Raw genomic sequence first — 8,455 nt, forward strand, 5'->3', positions numbered from 1 at the left:
CACTCTCTGTCTGGGCAGAGAGTGTAGAGGGCGAGAGGGAGAGGAGGGCGCGGAGGGCAAGAGAGGAGGAGGGGGAGGAGGGCAGAGAGGAGGGGAGGAAAGGGGAGGGCAGAGAGGAGGGGTCGGGACAGAGAGGAGGGGCAAGGACAGAGAAGAGAGTGATAGGTAGCTACGGGAGACAGATTGCTGTTGGTGTTACATAACATTGCTTTTTGGCTCAGGCAAAAAATAGCTTCAGCTGGGGCTGTTGTAAAAGGTTAGTCTATGTGTGATACTCATGAATGGTGAAGAGAGGTCTGAAAACATACTGTAGCTGTACCAGGGAGGGTACTGATACACTAGATATCAAGATATGTAGAGTCTAGTGTATCAAGTCTAAATAAATGACTTAATGTTGTACTCTGGGGGTAACAGTGACGAGTGAACCCTCAAAAGAGGTGTAAATGTGCAGCTAAATGTGTACTAAACAGATATGAAACACTCTATCAAAATTGGGTAACAATTTGGTACAAGTATGATATGTTGGGTCAAGGCATCTCTTAAATATTATATTCTAACCACTGGGGGTGCCTCCTTGAGCCAAAGAGGGCCACCTAAATGGTCAAAAATATTATCCAGAAAATGACCTCATTCCACAGGGGAGACTATAAGGACACTGCTGAGCCTGGCAAAACAACAATCTAAAAACTGTCCTGACCCTAACCCCTAACCCTGACCCTTACCCTAACCGACCCTTACCCTAACCCTGAGCCTCTTACCCTAACCTAACCCTGAGCCTTACCCTTACCCTCACCGCTAACCCTACCCCCTACCCTACCCTCACGCCTCCCCTCAGTCTGCCCCTCACCCTTACTAACCTACCTACCTACCCTATACCTCACTCCTAGCTCTCACCTAACTGACCCTACCTTCTACGACCTCACCCTCACAACTCCCCTACCCTTACCTAGACCCTGACCTCTTACCTTACCTCACTCTGACCCTACCCTACCCTCACCCTCAACCCTGACCCTTACACCTTAACCTATACTGCACTCTGACCCTGACCCTAACCACTCACTCTGACCAACTGACCCTGACCCTTACCCTGACCCTTACCCTCACTCTACACCTGACCCTTACCCTCAACTCTGCCCTACCCACTACCTCGACCCTGACCCCGACCCTACCCTGACACCTACCCTTACCCTCCACTCATGACCCTGACCCTGACCCTTACCTCCACGCCTAACCCTAACCCTGACCCTAACCCTGACCCTTACCTACCTTACCCTTACCCTCAACTCTGACCCCACCCTACACCACCTATACACCGACCCTGACCCTTACCTTACCCTCACCTCACCCTCCTCTACCCTTACTAACCTGACCTGACCCTTCCCTACCCTACCCTTACCCTAACCCTGACCCTGACCTTACCCTCAGTCTGACCCTGACCCTTACCCTTACCTCAACCCTCACCACCTACCTTAACCTAACCCTACCTGACCCTACCCTAACCTCCTTACCCTACCTGAACCTGACCCTTACCCTCATCTGACCCTGACCCTTACCCTTAGCCCTCACCTCCACCCTTACCCTTACCCTAACCTACCTACCCTGACCTGACCTTACCCTACCCTGACCCTTACCCTAACCCTGACCTTCTTACCCTTACCCTCCGTCTGACCCTGACCCTTACCTCAGTCTGACCCTGACCCTTACCCTTACCCTCACCCTGACCCTCACCCTGACCTTACCCTAACCCTGACCCTTACCTCACTCTGACCCTTACCCTCAGTCTGACCCTGACCCTTTACCCTTACCCTCTCACCTGACCCTCACCTGACCTGACCCTTATCCTAACCCTGACCCTTACCCTAACCCTGCCCTTACCCTCCCTCTGACCCTTACCCTACCCTAACCTGACCCTGACCCTGCACCCTTACTCTGACCCTGACCCTCACCCCTCACCCTGACCCTTACCCTTACCCTCACTCTGACCTCAGCCTCCCCCTGACCTTGACCCTTAACTTCACCCTGACCTAACCCTGACCCTAACAGTACCTAATTTGAGCCAATTCTGAGATTTAAATATAGGTTTGCAGGTCAGGAGTGTCCGTCTAGAATAATTCCATTGCACAGTACAGTACGCAGCATACCTCCCCATGCCCATGAGGAAATGATTTTTTTATCCTAAAACTAAGAGTGTGTGTTTCATTAGATGATTAATGTATTATGATATCATATGTGTAAATGAACCAGTCAATACTCAATGAAACATGTGAATTAAAAAGATTAGCAATTCATTTCATAGTGCAAATTTGACATGCGCACCGTTGAAGTTTCATCATTCAGTCCCTTTCACTCCAATATTGATATCTGATGAGTTTTTTTCTGTGTCAAGAAGATCTCTTAGATCCTGTTCATTCTTTACTGACTAGGTTTCACTGTCTGTTAGGATGTTTCATGAATAAGGTAGTTAATGGAAGAGGCTGATTCACAACTACACAGAAGGCTCATTCTGATAAAGACTAATTAACTAAATAGAAGGCTCAGTCTGATAAAACTAATTAACTAATAGAAGGTCAGTCTGATAAAACTAATTAACTAAATAGAATGAGCTCAGTCTGTAAAAAACGAATTAACTAAATAGAAGGCTCAGTCTGATAAATCATTAAACTAAATAAAGGCTCAGTCTGATAAAGACTAATTAACTAAATAGAAGGCTCAGTCTGATAAAACTAATTAACTAAATAGAAAGCTCAGTCTGATAAACGAATTAACTAAATAGAAGGCTCAGTTCTGATAAAAACTATACTAAATAGAAGCTCAGTCTGATAAAAACTAATTAACTAAATTAGAAGGCTCAGTCTGATTAAAGACTAATTAACTAAATAGAAGGCTGCAGTCCTGATAAAACGAATTAACTAAATAGAAGGCTCAGTCTGATAAAAACTAATTAACTAAATAGAAGGCTCCAGTCTGATAAAGACTATTAACTAAATAGAAGGCTCAGTCTGATAAACTAATTAACTAAATAGAAGGCTCAGCTCTGATAAAAAACTAATTAACTAAATAGAAGGCTCAGTCTGATAAAGACTAATTAACTAAATAGAAGGCTCAGTCTGATAAGACTAATTAACTAATAGAAGGCTCAGTCTGATAAACGAATTAACTAATAGAAGGCTCAGTCTGATAAAAACTAATTACTAAATAGAAGGCTCAGTCTGATAAAGACTAATTAACTAAATAGAAGGCTCAGTCTGATAAAACTAATTAACTAAATAGAAGGCTCAGTCTGATAAAAAACTAATTAACTAAATAGAAGGCTCAGTCTGATAAAGACTAATTAACTAAATAGAAGGCTCAGTCTGATAAACTAATTAACTAAATAGAAGGCTCAGTCTGATAAAAAAAACTAATTACTACACAGAAGGCTCAGTCTGATAAAACTAATTAACTAAATAGAAGGCTCAGTCTGATAAAGAAACTAATTAACTAAATTAAGAAGGCTCAGTCTGATAAAAAACTAATTAACTAAAATAGAAGGCTCAGTCTGATAAATAACTAATTAAACTAAATAGAAGGTCAGTCTGATAAGAACTAATTAAACAAATAGAAGGCTCAGTCTGATAAAACTAATTAACTAAATAGAAGGCTCAGTCTGATAAAAAACTAATTAACCTAAATAGAAGGCTCAGTCTGATAAAAGACTAATTAACTAATAGAGGCTCAGTCTGATAAAAAACTAAAACTAAATAGAAGGGCTCAGTCTGATAAAAAACTAATTAATACTAATAGAAGGCTCAAGTCTGATAAAAAACGAATTAACTAAATAGAAGGCTCAGTCTGATAAAAAACTAATTACTAAATAGAACTAAATAGAAGGCCAGTCTGATAAAACTAATTAACTAAATAGAAGGCTCAGTCTGATAAATAATTAACAAATAGAAGGCTCAGTCTGATAAAACTAATTAACTAAATAGAAGGCTCAGTCTGATAAAACTAATTAACTAAATAGAAGGCTCAGTCTGATAAAAACTAATTAACTAAATAGAAGGCTAGTCTGATAAAAACTAATTAACTAAATAGAAGGCTCAGTCTGATAAAACTAATTAACTAAATAGAAGGCTCAGTCTGATAAAACTAATTAACTAAATAGAAGGCTCAGTCTGATAAGACTAAATTAACTAAATAGGAGGCTCAGTCTGATAAAACTAATTAACTAAATAGAGGCTGCAGTCTGATAAAGCACTAATTAACTAAATAGAAAGGCTCAGTCTGCATATTAAACTAATTAACATAAGATAAGGAAGGTCAGTCTGATAAAGACTAATTAATAAACCTTAGAAGGCTCAGTCCTGATAAAAGACTAAGTATAACTACAAATAGAAGGCTCAGTCTGATAAGACTAATTAACTAAATAAAGGCTAAGTGGAAAACAATCACGAAGAGGCTCAGATCATGATAAAACTAATTAAACTACGATCGAAGGCTCAGTCTTGATAAAAAAACTAATCAATGAGAGGTATGGAAACAAAGTTTCCCCTGCTCCTTAACACTCGTTGATGTCAATTGGCACTCTGCACTCCTACAGCTGTAGACTATATCGACTCTAGGATGAACTAGGGTGAACGGGGATAAGGTCAAGAGAGGTTATGTATTACAGCACAAGCATTGGCAGATCAATCACGGCTGAGGAGCACTAGTAAATTGGCAAATGTCATGGGATACGAAGTTTTAAAAATGTATGCATTCACTACTCTAAGTAGCTCTGGGTAAAATAATCTGACAACTAAAATGTAAAAATATGATATTTTCAAACCATATGTCCTAAATTGCCTATTATCCTGCCAATAACACTGGCCACTGGAACAGTGGGATTATCACCTGAGGTCGGAGGCACACAATAATACATAATTTGTCAAATATTGTGTGGTATGACCAAGACCACTAGAATGTAAAATGACTGTTATTTACTGTTCTCACAGTATGCCCATATATTTCCCATATACTTATGTTAACCCTTTTTTTACATGGAATGCTCTTCATGATAAATTACTAATGATGTCTATTTTTCATTGCTAGATGGTACTGTGAAACCAAAGGGGAAATTTGACATCCCATTCTATTCCATTTGTTTCTCTCTTTGTTTATATTAGTTTCTATCATATTAGTTTCTATCATATTAGTTTCTATTATATTAGTTTATACTATATTAGATTTTACTATTTTCGTTTATATTATATTAGTTTATATTCCATTTTATTTGTTCTATTCTATTCTATTCTATGGATTTTAGGAGGCTACAGATGATATGAACATTTCAACAGTGGAACTTACTTTGGGATCTTTCTCATAGTAGTACTGCTGGGTTCTGATCCACTTGCCCACCAAGTGGTCGCGCACGGTGTTGGCGAGAGCAAAGTAGTAATCCCGTTTGTTTGCCACATTTCTGTCCTTGACCAGTGTAAAATGGAGATGCCTGTTGAAAGCGACCTTCAGTTCAGCGACATTTTCCACACCAGCAAGACCTCTCACTGAGATCTGCTTCCTTTTATCGTGGTCTGACAACGGTTTTGACATGATGCTCTACCCCTGGCTTCCTTGTTCCAATACAACTTCAGGTGCACGTCCAGCCAGTTCAGATACGACTACAGAAGCACCCACATGGATGGGTCATGTTCACCTATTTATAAGAGTGATCATGAATATTAAGAAGAAGGCGGAGCATACTCAAAKGGGAAAGCCAATCACTACTCAGTCCCAATTATTACATAGGAATATTTTCAAATATTTAGATTAAGGCCTATTTCACATCTTGCAGTCTAGAAACTAAATTAATCTGAATTGAATTGTCATGAAAAAAAATACTTTGAATAATACGCATTGAATAACATTTCATAAATGACAAAACAGATGGTAAAAAAAATAAAGGTTTTGAAGTGGCTATGGATTTAGGCCTATCTGAGAGATAAGAAAGCGCAGATTTGTATTTTATTTTAAATTGACTCATATTTAACCCCTTTTTTGGCCCCAAGATACTTCCATACTTTTTAAACTTGTACCTGGCTACCTAAAGACGAGTCTTGTGTGCATCCTAAAGCAAAACAACCGACCTGTATGTTCCTAAGAGTCTCACCTTTCAATGGTGGGTACTATTGTACATATTAGTGTGTAGCCCAAACTGTTCGGACGGTACAGACAGAAGCTGGCAGATCGGCGGTACCGACTTCAGACGAGTCCCATGATGATTGTGGGTGTCGTAGAGCAAAACYYACGTTTTTATGAGAAGGCAGATTTTCGGAATGTCTCCTGGTCTGACAAACACAGCTGAAGCTCTGCCACCTTCTACCACAGATGTGGAAGGCCGACGTCGGCGGATGCGGTGGATTGAGGTGTATTTTTATGGGGTAAAATAATGTCGAGATTACCGCGGGGACGCGGACATCGACTCAAGTGTGAACAGTGTTCTACTGGTATAAAATGTGCAATTGTCACGCCCTGGCCTTAGTATTCTTTGTTTTCTTTATTATTTTAGTTAGGTCAGGGTGTGACATGGGGAATGTTTGTGTTTTGTCGTTTTGGGTGGTTATATGGTAAAGGGGGTGTTGGGTTTAGTGTATGAGTTTGTGTTGAGTGAATGTTTCTAGGTATGTCTATGGTTGAGTGAATGTTTCTAGGTATGTCTATGGTTGCCTGAGTGGTTCTCAATCAGAGACAGATGTCTTTCATTTGTCTCTGATTGGGAGCCATATTTAAGGCAGCCATAGGCATGCATTTGTGGGTAATTGTCTATGTCTATGTCTATGTTGCATGTTTTGCACTTAGTCGTTTATAGCTTCACGTTCGTCTATTTGTTGTTTTGTTTCGTTTTTTTCTTCTTTTAAATAAAGAGAAGATGTATTTTTCACACGCTGCGCCTTGGTCCTCTCTCTCACCGCAAGACGATCGTGACAGCAATAGGAATGATCCTATGAATTTATTCTACTAGTATGTGGCCAGACATCTATGTGTATTTCTCTCTACAACCACAGAGTTTCTAAACCAGACTCCCGGAAACACTTGCGAAACAGACAAAGTTTTTAATGTCACGTGCACAAGTACAGTGAAAAGCCTTTCTTGCAAACTCTAACCCAACAATGCAGTAATCAATAACAATGTAATACTACAAATAACAAGGTAGAACAAACTCTAACCCAACAATGCAGTAATCAATAACAATGTAATACTACAAATAACAAGGTAGAACAAAAACACACGAGATATAAAAATAAGAAGAACACGATGAYCATACTATATACACGGTCAGATCCAGTAGCATATTTACAATGTTCAGGAATATAAGGGTAAGGTGACTAGGCAACACAATATAAGATAAAACAGAGTAGGAGCAGCTTGTATGCGAGTGGGTGTGCGTGTGTGTGTAGAGCCACTTTAAATGTATGTGCATATTATTGTGAGTGAGAAAATGATGGAGTGAGGGTTTGTGTGTGTGTTGGTGTGACAGTGTGTGTGTTGGAGTGACAGTGTGAGTGAGTGTGTAGGACCCTGTGAGTGTGCATAGAGACAGTGCACAAATAAGAATATAATACAAGGGACAACTCAGATAGTACATGTAGCTATTTTGTTAGCTATTTCGTTAGCTATTTTGTTAGCTATTTAGCAGTCTTATGGCATGGGAGATAGAAGCTGTTCAGGAGCCTGTTGGTGTCAGACTTGATGCACCGGAACTGCTTGCTGTGCAGAAGAACAGTGTATGACTTGTGTATGACTTGTTGGTCTGGAGTCTTTAACGACTTTCCGGGCCTTCCTTTCACACAACCTGATATAGAGGTCCTGGATGGCCGGGGTTTGGATGGCTGAGGTTTGGGGTTTGAGTGTGGTTYATTTTATCGAAATCTAAAGGCACAACCTAGATTCGAGCCGATGTCTTAAATAGTAGTGGAACATGTTATTACTCGCGGAACATGTTATTACCCGTGGAACATGTTATTACTCGTGGAACATGGTATTACATGGTATTACTCATGGGACATGTTATTACTCGTGGAACATGTTATTACCCGTGGAACATGTTATTAGTGGAACATGTTATTACCCGTGGAACATGTTATTACTCGCGGAACATGTTATTACTCGCGGAACATGTTATTACCCGTGGAACATGTTATTACTCGTGGAACATGTTATTAACTCGTGGAACATGTTATTACCTCGTGGAACATGTTATTACATGTTATTCACTCGCGGAACATGTTATTACCCGTGGAACATGTTATTACTCGTGGAATGTTATTACTCGTGGAACATGTTATTACCGTGAACATGTTATTACATGTTATTACTCGCGGAACATGTTATTACCCGTGAACATGTTATTACCCGTGGAACATGTTATTCCTCGTGGAACATGTTATTACTCGTGGAACATGTTATTACTCAACTTTTCTCGGAAACATGATTATCTAAA

The 8,455-nt window shown here is 40.0% G+C and overlaps 1 long non-coding RNA gene and 1 pseudogene across 1 annotated transcript in view; both read right to left on the reverse strand.

The window, feature by feature from the left end:
* The window catches only part of LOC111964338 (glycogen phosphorylase, muscle form-like), a 16,979-nt pseudogene extending 11,328 nt beyond the window's left edge, over nucleotides 1-5,651 (reverse strand).
* Nucleotides 1-8,455, reverse strand: part of LOC139027782 (uncharacterized) — a 663,342-nt gene that overhangs the window by 347,175 nt on the left and 307,712 nt on the right. The gene's annotated exons all lie outside the window — the stretch shown is intronic.

The sequence above is a fragment of the Salvelinus sp. IW2-2015 genome, linkage group LG5 (assembly GCF_002910315.2).
Source record: "Salvelinus sp. IW2-2015 linkage group LG5, ASM291031v2, whole genome shotgun sequence".
NCBI lineage: Eukaryota > Metazoa > Chordata > Actinopteri > Salmoniformes > Salmonidae > Salvelinus > Salvelinus sp. IW2-2015.